This window comes from Lactuca sativa, chromosome 2 (genome assembly GCF_002870075.4).
Source record: "Lactuca sativa cultivar Salinas chromosome 2, Lsat_Salinas_v11, whole genome shotgun sequence".
NCBI lineage: Eukaryota > Viridiplantae > Streptophyta > Magnoliopsida > Asterales > Asteraceae > Lactuca > Lactuca sativa.
In genome coordinates this window covers 163,253,571-163,264,037 of record NC_056624.2, presented here as the reverse complement: position 1 = coordinate 163,264,037, position 10,467 = coordinate 163,253,571, and the positions used below count along the sequence as shown (strand labels likewise).

Genomic DNA, 10,467 nt, shown 5'->3' with positions numbered 1-10,467 from the left:
TATAGTCTCTTAGTTACAATTGCAATGCATCGTCAAATCTTTATAATTCAATAAAACTGGACCAAGATGTTGCATCCTAATATTTCAGATCATCTCAACCACATCATTATCCTTCTTAACATTTTACTTCCTTTCTTTTAAGCAAATACCCACTTCCAAAATTTCACCAAATAGTATTAGTATTTAATATAAAAAATCTTTATATTTTTTAAAAATTTTAACAAAACAATTATAAAAAAAAAAAAGATTAATAATACCCAACTATTTTTCATTAAACTAAAATTTAAAAAATTATATAAACTTAACTAAAAATTACACCCTATTCAACTTTACTAATTTCAAATCTTCACACTTCAAAGCTGCAGATTTAGATCCTTTGGGTGGATATATCAGGTCTTCACAAGAATCAGAAAGATTGTTTGGATACATGAATCTGAAATTGACAGCCAAAACAAAATGAAACTTATACTCTTTACCAAAAAATTGTACAACTTAGTAGTGTTCATCTAGCCAAAAGAAATACTACAAGTTTCTCTAAATAATAATCAGAGTATTCGTACCCTTTTTGTTCTTCTTTTATACCGTTGGCAAGCCGCAACCTCCAACATTCGTTCTTCATTTTCCCCTGTCAAACACCAAAACCCAAATACCCACACACACACACACACTAACACACAACCACAAAAAAAAAAAAAAAAAAAAAAAAAAGAAGAAGAAGAAGAAGCAAATAAAACACCCTTGATCGAATTTCCTGTCTATTTCATCAACATGTTTACGGATACCAAATAAAAAAAAATAAATAAATAAATAACAGGAAGGCTACCTATCACCACCGATCTCGAATAGCCCACCCCTCAGAACCTCCACTTCTCCTTCGGTCGAGCAAAACCCACCGAAGTGGGTGTTTCCCCGGAGCAAACACGTGAGGCGACAGCCCCCTTTGATTCCTTAACCTCGTACCTTTCCTTTCCTTCCGATGACCCTTGCTGCCAATCCCTACTGAGGCGCCTACCACGACGTTGCTGCTGACCTATCCCCTCACGGACTCTCCTTCGGACCTCGTTCTTCATTCGCGCCTCACAGCTAGACGAGAAAGAGAGAGCTTCGCTGCTTTCGTCTCTTCTCCTCCTTCGGTTCGGCCAGACACCAGAGAAGCCCCCTCGTTCAATCGATTACCAACACCGAGACCACCTCCCTTCCGTTTCCGAGCTTCTCTTTCCCCGAATCTAGCCAATATCGGGGGCGTATGGTCGCTGCCTTCGTGCCTCTTCTTCCCTCTCTTCGTTCGTCTGCTTGTAGTTGTTCTTCCCTTTGCCCGATAAACAAAAGGAAACGGGCATAAAAAGCCCTAACTTTTTATTAAGTTGGACCTTTAAACACAATTAGTCCCTGGATGAGAATCCTTTTCATAAAAGCGCTAATCCCTTTTAAATTCTATTAAAAATGACAAAATGGACCATTATCAAAACATTTATTTGAAATCAATCGGAAACCCACAAATATTGGACCCATTTATTCAAAAAAAGCCCCTCATTGGTTATTTTTAGCAAAACTTATATGAATATTCAAAAATTAATCCTATTTGAATCATTTTAGTCCCTCCTTTTATTTATTTTAACCAAAGCAATCTTATTTTTGTTAATTAAATTACCAAAACGGCCCCCAATAGTTTAAAGTTATTATGAAATGGTCCTGAGAGTATCTCAAAGTTCAAGAATGATGGATTTGCGGTTTCTCACGACAAGTTTCTCAAAAAAACCGAATTCAAACAAATGGAACGCACGCATCAAGCGTGAGTGCTTACGACCACTTTTTAATATTTTTAATTATTTGGGGGGGGGGGGGGGGGGGGGGGGGAGTATGGTGATACATGTGCCTATATGTTTTGTTTATACAAATATAATATCCTTTATGCGAAAATACAATAAATCTAGTTTTAAAAAATCTTATTTACGATATTTTTACAAATAAACTAGCATAAACTTTTCGTATACGTAGTATGGTTATTTTACCGTAAAATAACTAGTCCACACAACACATCTTGCATGGTACAAAAACATAGGCTTTTTTTTGTGACATTGTATATTATAACAAGCACCTTATAAAACTTTATAGTTTTTTAAGGATTCAAGCTATTACTATTCATGTATATTGATATGTTTAAATACATAAAGTTTATACACGTACATATGTCATCATCTATGGGATCTGTTTTAGTTAATGGTGCCCCAAACGGATGAGTTCTAGTTTCATCGTGGTTTGCACCAAGGAGACCTCCTCGCCCCCTCTTGATTTATCCTCGTCATGGAAAGTTTACACATTGTTTACCAAAAAGTTGCTAACAGAGGATTGTTTATAGGACTTTTATGGGAACTGGGAAGTGATGATCGGGTTTCCTTTGTCTCCCATGTCTTATGCGGACGATGTTATCTTCTTTGGCTATTGGTCTAAGGAAAATGTTGTGACCATCATTAGAATGCTTCATTGTTTTTACCTAATCTCATATCTCAAATAAATACTCATAAAAGTCACATTATGGTTATCGGTGTCAATCAATCAGTGTTAGATGAGATGACCGCTTCAATTGGTTGTGGGGCTAGCAAGTTCTTGTTTACTTATTTAGGTCTTCCTTTGGGAAAATATGTCTCCGGTGGAAGCTTGGAGTGATGCTATTTGTAAAGTTAATTGTAAGCTGTCAAATTGTAAAGTTAAATCTCTTTCGGTGGGTGGTAAATTGACATTGTTAGAATCAGTCTTGGGTGCTCTTCCCACTTATTTTATTTCTCTTTTAAGGATCCGGAAGGTGTTCTTAAAAACCTGGAATCTATGAGAGATTCTTTCTTTTTGGGGGCTGATTTCTAAGAAAATAAAATGACATGGGTAAGTTGGAAGAAGGTGATGGCGCAGAAGGTTCATGGTGGTCTTCGGGTGAGCAACCTTTTTGCTTTGATTCGTGCTTTTATTTTCAATGGGTTTGATGTCTTGTTTCTTCTCCCACTACTCTATGGGTTAAACTTGTTATGGCTATACATTGTGTATGTTTGTTCACATCCTCTATTCGGGGAGTCCCTATTCAACTTTGCTAATTTCTAATCTTCACACTTCGAAGCTGTAGATTTACATCCTTTGGGTTGACATATCAAGTCTTTAAAAGAATCAGAAAGATTGTTTGGAAACATGAATCTTTCTATGATACAAGTTCTATGGAAATTCCAGAATGTGCTAATATTTTTTATAAGAAAATGGTACCTTCGACCAAATCCTATTCCAATAATTATTTTTATTACTATTGTTATTATTATTTTTTGCAAGTAAAACCTAAGTTCAAAGAAAATAGGGTTGTTGATTACTATTGCCACCTTTTTTTTTATCCTTTTCGTTGTAATGTTTACATTTTTAAACATTGATCAAAGCAAGATACCAATGAAACTATAAGATGAAAGAGAAAACTGGTGTTGTTGTTATTGTTAGTATTGGTGTTCCACATATTAAGTAAACCGTCATATCCTGAGTTAAAAGAGTCACATGTTTACATTAGTTCAGTAAGATGTAAAGAATATGTAATAAAGGAACGATAAATATACCCAAAAATAAAGGTAAATAATGAACAACTTAATTAATACCTTTTTAAGTGTCTGGATTCATAATACAACTTGGAGTGAATTCACAATCTACAAGTAGGATGCTATGATAAGCAAATAAAACAAAGTTTGTTGCAAATTTATATATTCAACCAAAAGAAGAAAAAATAATATTTCTTTGATGGCTTTGATACATTTATAGTCATGTAGGATGTTATAAAAAGCAACTAAAGTAAGGTGCTACAAGAAGCAAATAAAGAAAAGTACATTGCTATTTTTTTACTTTACTAAAATAGGAAATATGATATTTTCAAATGGATTTGATACATCTATATTCATGTAGGATTCTATAATAATGAAAACACAAACTACACTACTAACTTTTAGTTTAACAAAATTAAGAAAAAATAATAATTTCTAGTGGTTTTCTCACATTTATATTAATCATGTGGGATGCTATAACAAGCCAATAAAGAATGATGTTATAATAAGCAGATAAAGCAATTCATGATGGTATTTTTTGAGTTTAAACGAAAATATGATATTTAAAGCACGTTGGTATTTTTTAAGTTTAAACAAAAGTAGGAAAATATGATATTTTCATGTAGTATTGATGCATCAATAATTATGTGGAACAGTATATCATTACTAGAAAACAACCACTTTAATGACACAGATTGTGTATGATAAAGAGGTACGGATGACATGCAAATAGGTGTCATTAAATCCCCAGTCATAAAGGAGGGTGGCACACATTTGTGTGTCACAAGCTTACGACACGTATTTACAACACGCTACGCATTGCGTGTCAATAAAGTCATTATCATAAAGGAAGACGACACACATTTTTGCATGTCACGATATTAAATGTTCTAAAAAAATTATAGAGGAAAGCGAGGGGTGACTTAGAGTTTGTAGAGAGAATGAAGGGAGAAAATTATGTCTAGCGTGTTGAGATCTAGAGAAGAGAGTGACGATGTAGAGGAAGGCGAGGTACTTAAATTTTTGGGGGATTTCATTCCCCTCTTAATTATTTAAGAGAGAGGGGGTGCCTCAGATGTCGTGAAAGGCTTATATTTTTGTAGTGAAAAAGATTATAATGTAGGATGTGATAAAAGTATATAAAGCATACTACGTTAAGATGCTTTAGTTGCCACAATTTACTTATGTAAAATCTTCAGTTGTTCGGTTTTCAGTTTTCTGGTTCTTCTTTTTATATTACGGTTTTCTTGTTCTTCAGTTGTTTTTTTTATATCATAGGTCCTTTGGTCAAACAAAAAGAGAAAATTTATATCATATTTTATAATGCCATGTTTAAGGCTACACATTAGTTCTAATATTTAAATAATGCTTAATTAAAATGGTCTTAAATAGGTACATTATATGTGATAATGTCATGTTTAAGTCACAATCTGTTCCTAATATTTAAATAATACTTATTCAATATTTTGATATATTCACGACATTATTGTTACTTATGTAGTAGTAACCATTAATTTTTGTACATATTATTTGCTAAATACCACGTTTTGTTGATAGTTATTTTTGTAAAATATATAGATTATCTTATTTACATGTTTTTATATTAAACTTTTATGAAACACATGATATTATTAAACGAAACAGAAATTATATAATTATATAATTATATATATATATATATATATATATATATATATATATATATATATATATATATATATATATTTTTTGTAATAAATGAAAGTTTTTTTGCCACATGTCCTCTTCTCCTTTAATTTAACACATGTAATTTTCTCATAATTTTTGATTTATTTGTTTTCCATATGTAATTTGCTTATTGACTCCATTTTATTTTTAGTGAAAATCATTGAATTAATTAATTCAATTCATTCTTAAAATAAATTATAATAAATTCCATTCATGAATTTGTTACTTGCTCCTACAAACAAGGTTTTGTTTTCCTTTTTTATTTTTATTATTTACATAAAAGTAACTTTTTACAATTTAGACTTATTTTTACATAAATTTGTATAACTTTGGATTCATTTACATATTTAATAATCAAAGCTTTTTGTATAAAAAAATATTACTTTTCAAATTGTCTAAGGTTTATAAGATTAGATTCTTTTTTAATTAACCAGTGCAATACACGGGTCTCACACCTATTTTATATATATATATATATATATATATATATATATATATATATATATATATATATATATATATATATATATATATATATATATATATATATATATATATATATATATATATATATATCCACTCCTAATAATTGGCTCTCGTAAATGGCACGTGTCCTTATTATAAACACCTACATTCTACGTGTCAATCTTGCAACTATCTTATCAAATGTTTTACCGCCCATTGCTTCATTGAAGAATCGACATCATCTCCTACTAATAAGCAATTTGGTTACCTTCAACTCATTCCCCTCGTAGCAATTTCAAAATCTGTCTTTTCCATAAGTACAATCGCATAAAATAAGGTAATTTCCCTATTTGAAATCGCATACACCTTGTACACAAACATTTGAATTCTCGACTTTTACTTTTGCAGCTCCCTAAAACCCTAGCGCCCAGGAAGAAGATAAACACTTTGATTTGTGCACCAACTACTACCACTTTTGTTGATACAACATTATTCCAGTGCTTGGTTCCTTCTATTGTAAGTTTTGTTTAATCTTCTTGAAGTTCTAGCAAACACGATTCTTAACGCAAGTAACCGAGATTGATCGGGAAGCTAATCGCCTATGGTTGTTATGGTTTTGAATGTTTTTGTTTTCGTTACTTTCCATGGTGGATTAGATCTTTCATGCCTTACATGAAATGCTTATTGCGGATCTGATGATTCTCTCCCTGTCTGTTTTCTACCTTAATCTTTGACCCACTCCACCTCTCTCACTTTCAAACCCTATGTATGTTCCAATTTTACATTTCTTTTATATAGGGGTTTTCATTGCTTTGGGTGGTTTTCTTTTACATTTCTTTTCATATATGTTGAAAAAAATAAAAATTGTAAATCTTTTTCTTTTTTAATATTTATAAAAAGGTTACTGAAGAGCTTAGAGAAAATGTGTATAAAACTACTGGATTAACATGTAGTGTTGGAGTTGCACCAAATCGGTTACTTGCAAAAGTTTGCTCAGATATAAACAAGCCAAACGGACAGTTTGTTTTACCTAATGATTGGGTTGCTATAATGACATTTATATCCTCACTTCCTATACGAAAGGTAGTGCAAAATGACTTATATACCCTTTACCCTAATTTCACTTTTTTGTCTTACCAAAATTCATCTTTTAGATTCGGGGAATTGGAAAAGTAACAGAGCATATCTTAAAAGTTGTATTTGAGATCAAGACATGTGTAGATTTGTTGCAAAAAAACTCCTTACTTTTTGCACAATTCTCTCCTTCATCTGCATCTGAAGGGTATTGTTTTGTTTTTGAAATTTTAATTTTTGTTAGTAAAAAGACGATACTACCCCTGATGGTTTTTGTACAATGTAGAGTTATTTGTGTCTGTAGGGTTAGGACTTGGGGGAACAGAAGCACCGAATGTTAGATCATGAAAAAGTATGAGCAATGAGAGAACATTTTCTGCAACTAAATATGAGACCTTTTTTAATCAGAAGTTAGGTCATTTATCATTTTATCATTTTTTTCTGCTGACATGGAGAAGCAAGGTATACATGGAAAGACATTGACACTCAAACTAAAAGCCGCATCATTTGAGGTACAATTTCGTTCTTTTTTTTATAGAAGGGCATTTTTGTCTTTTTCACATAGCCAAGAGATAAAAATATTGAAATTTTTAGGTGAGAACTTGAGCGATGACTTTTCAGAGTTATATAAGGTCAAGTAAAGATATACTGAAGCATGCTTCAAAGCTTCTCAAGGCTAGACTTCCTGTATCACTTAGATTAATCGCTAATGTTTAATGTAAAAAAATTAATTTATATAAACTAATAATATTTATTAACGATAATAATTTCTTTTTGTAGGATTGCGTATGTCTCGTTTTAATGAAGATAAAGGTGGCAGTGGTGTATCTGATCCTACACAAAGAACCCTTTTGAATTTTATAAAATCTGGAGATGATAACAGGGAAAGTGTAGATAACGAGCAATCAGATTCAGATACATGTTTTGATCATTTTTCTAAAAAGAAAATTTATCGCAATATCAAGCTCTAAGCTTTGAAGACTAAAAGAATTTAAGTTATAATTTAATTAAAATTATTTTTAAATTATTCATCTGTGGTGCCCACGGGTTATAACCTAGTGTGTGTATACAGCGGCTTATGATTCTTAGAATACCCGGTATTTTATTTATTACTACTTTCCCATAATTCTATTAGCTCAAAAAGTCAAATTAAAACTTATATACAATTTATCACATCTTAATCTCCCTCCGTATGCTTTCCCACCCGTTCCCATTCTCCTTCTTATAACATCTTTCCCTTCTCTATCTCTTCTAAGCCTCTCATATTGGCATCAATTCCACGCCAGTCTTCCTACACTTCCCTCAACGACAATATATGCAGTCCTTTCTGGAGAATGATACAGATCGCTTCCTGCAGCAACATCAGTGGTTCGATGCTGTTATATATGGAAGTGTAGTAGACGAAAAAGAATTAGGGCAACAATATTAGAAGCAAGTGAGATATAGTAGGAGAAGACCTAGGACTCAGAGTTCTCAGTATCGTGGTGTAACTTGCATATGTGGTTAGTTTATTATTACAAATATAAAATCCACTATCAACTTCTTTAGGAGTAAATCTCAATTCATGTAACCAATTTTGTTAAAAAACGTTGGTCATCTATTTGTTACAATACAAATTTCAGATTAAATTACTGACAAACATGTGTTTAAACATTGTAGTTTAAACACTTGATGAAAATGGCATTGGGACTATTCATTACTTATTTTTCTTCACAATTATCTATTTAAGCCATCATTCTATACCTTTTTTGCTTCAAAAACATTGTAGTTAATTTGTTACAATGTGCCCAAATTACCATTTGCTCATAACTCATGTCCAATTTTTAATTCTTTTTTATCGGGGAACGTCTATTGAGAATTAAATTTGGTCTTGACAGATTCAACACCCGTACACATCAGCTCCTCATCTCTTTGTTTCAATCTCATTAGGGCTAATTCAACAAACAATGTTTCATCATTATAATCATCTAATGGGTGTTGTTGGAAGGTGTAGCTGTAGTATTCTGCAGGAAAAATCAGTTGACGGGATAAATGGCAGAAGTAAATACCTACACTCCTTATACATTTGTAACTAATTTGTCCTCTAACTCCTGTTATTGATTTATACCTAACTAGTTCGTTATCACATTGAAAAATCATAGGAGGGTCAAGGGAGACCAAATCATTTGGCTCATCATAGATGTCAAAAGGGTAGATCCGAGTTCATAATTGCTCAGAACATAAAAGGGATATTATGATGCACAGTGAACATATAGTTATGTCGAAAGTTTTACTGCCAATCCTATGGGTTCTAAATTCCATATTTGGATCAGGTCTTTATTCTAAAAACTTCACTATAATCTAATAAGACGAGAATTTGATGTTTATTATTTTATTCCAATTCCGTTGAACAAAGTAACCCCATAACACGTGTCTTACTTCGGAAAATAAATTGATGCCAATCCTCTTTTATGACATCTTTCACTTTTAACCATTGAGAAGGAGTAAGTAACTCTCGTTGCCAATCATATTAATGTTGGTGATCGCAAGACGATAATATCATATAGTCCTAAAACCTAGATATATGGTTTGTTATTTGTTAATTGATTGTACATTGATAATGCGAAAACGCATCAGTAACTCGGTGTTATAAAACGCATTGTTGTGTATAGTTGGTTAATGAATAAGTAAATGCATATAAGTCGAAGTTTATCTGTAAATTTTATCTAAGAAGGTAATTGCGATATCTCGGCCGCTCGATGATTTGATTTGACTTATGTGTCGGGCCCGGTCAGAACTAAATTGATGTGTTCGATTAAGTTCTATGTCAAATAAATCAGAGATCGAGAAACCTAAATGCTTGACTAACCATTCCATAGGATTGTCAGCATGATATCTAACAGAGGACTGTACGATCCCTTATCTAAAGGACAAGATTGATTAGATCAGAGTTTGACAACGTCTTTGAGAGCTACGATTGCAAACCGAATTATACTTGTGCATATAGTTACTAGACTTATCCAAGTGGGAGACTGTTGGAATAGTGTCTAAGGCTGCAACTATATTAGGCAAGTATTTGATTCGGTTGTGCATGGTCCTTTTGGGTTGCCTTCACCATAGCAACTTGATAGGATGATTTATTAAGAGAGAGTAAATATTATTAGTATATTATGAGAATAATATAAAGAATAATATATTGTTATTTGATTAATATAAGTCATAGAATTAATTGGATTTAATTTGGTGACTTAAAGAAATTAATTAAATAAGAGGGTATAAACTGTCAATTGTTTGATAGTTAAACTTTAGACTGTAAATCCATATAGATATGTATTGGACGGATTCTAGAAGCTTGGGATAGCTTCAAATCGTCCAAGGGGTTATCTAAGGAATGGATTTGGATAGCTTTAAGAGAAGATTATCCAATTAGGGTTTAGGTTGTAATCCTTAAGGAGTCTACTAGTATAAATAGACCCTGTGGCATAAGAAAATCGGGACTTGATCTAAAGTATAGAAACCCTGGCCGATTTCCTCCCTTCTCCTCTCTCCCAAATCACCCTCCTTGCTATTTGGTGTTTGTAAGCCATTAGAGGAGTGACAATTGTGACTCTAGAAGCTCCAAGACAACAAGATCAACAAAGAATTCAAAGGTATGATTATAGATCTGTTTTAACATTGT

At 32.2% G+C, this 10,467-nt stretch overlaps 2 long non-coding RNA genes across 5 annotated transcripts; one reads left to right on the top strand and one right to left on the bottom strand.

Annotated features, from left to right (window-relative positions):
- Positions 1-254: 254 nt before the first annotated feature.
- On the bottom strand, positions 255-1,351 carry LOC122196494 (uncharacterized). The gene is made up of 2 exons (XR_008230004.1): positions 824-1,351; positions 255-667 (listed from the first exon to the last, which is right to left on the bottom strand). It is a non-coding gene; the product is annotated as an uncharacterized LOC122196494 (long non-coding RNA).
- A 4,588-nt stretch (positions 1,352-5,939) lies between these two features.
- Positions 5,940-7,840, top strand: LOC111884797 (uncharacterized). Of its 4 annotated transcripts, none has more exons than XR_002847904.2 (5): positions 5,940-6,072; positions 6,144-6,251; positions 6,636-6,818; positions 6,890-7,321; positions 7,404-7,490. It is a non-coding gene; the product is annotated as an uncharacterized LOC111884797 (long non-coding RNA). The 4 variants fall into 4 exon arrangements; XR_002847905.2 differs by having other exon boundaries at positions 6,636-7,017; positions 7,096-7,321; XR_002847906.2 differs by lacking the exon at positions 7,404-7,490 and adding an exon at positions 7,590-7,840 and having other exon boundaries at positions 6,636-7,321.
- Positions 7,841-10,467: the final 2,627 nt, after the last annotated feature.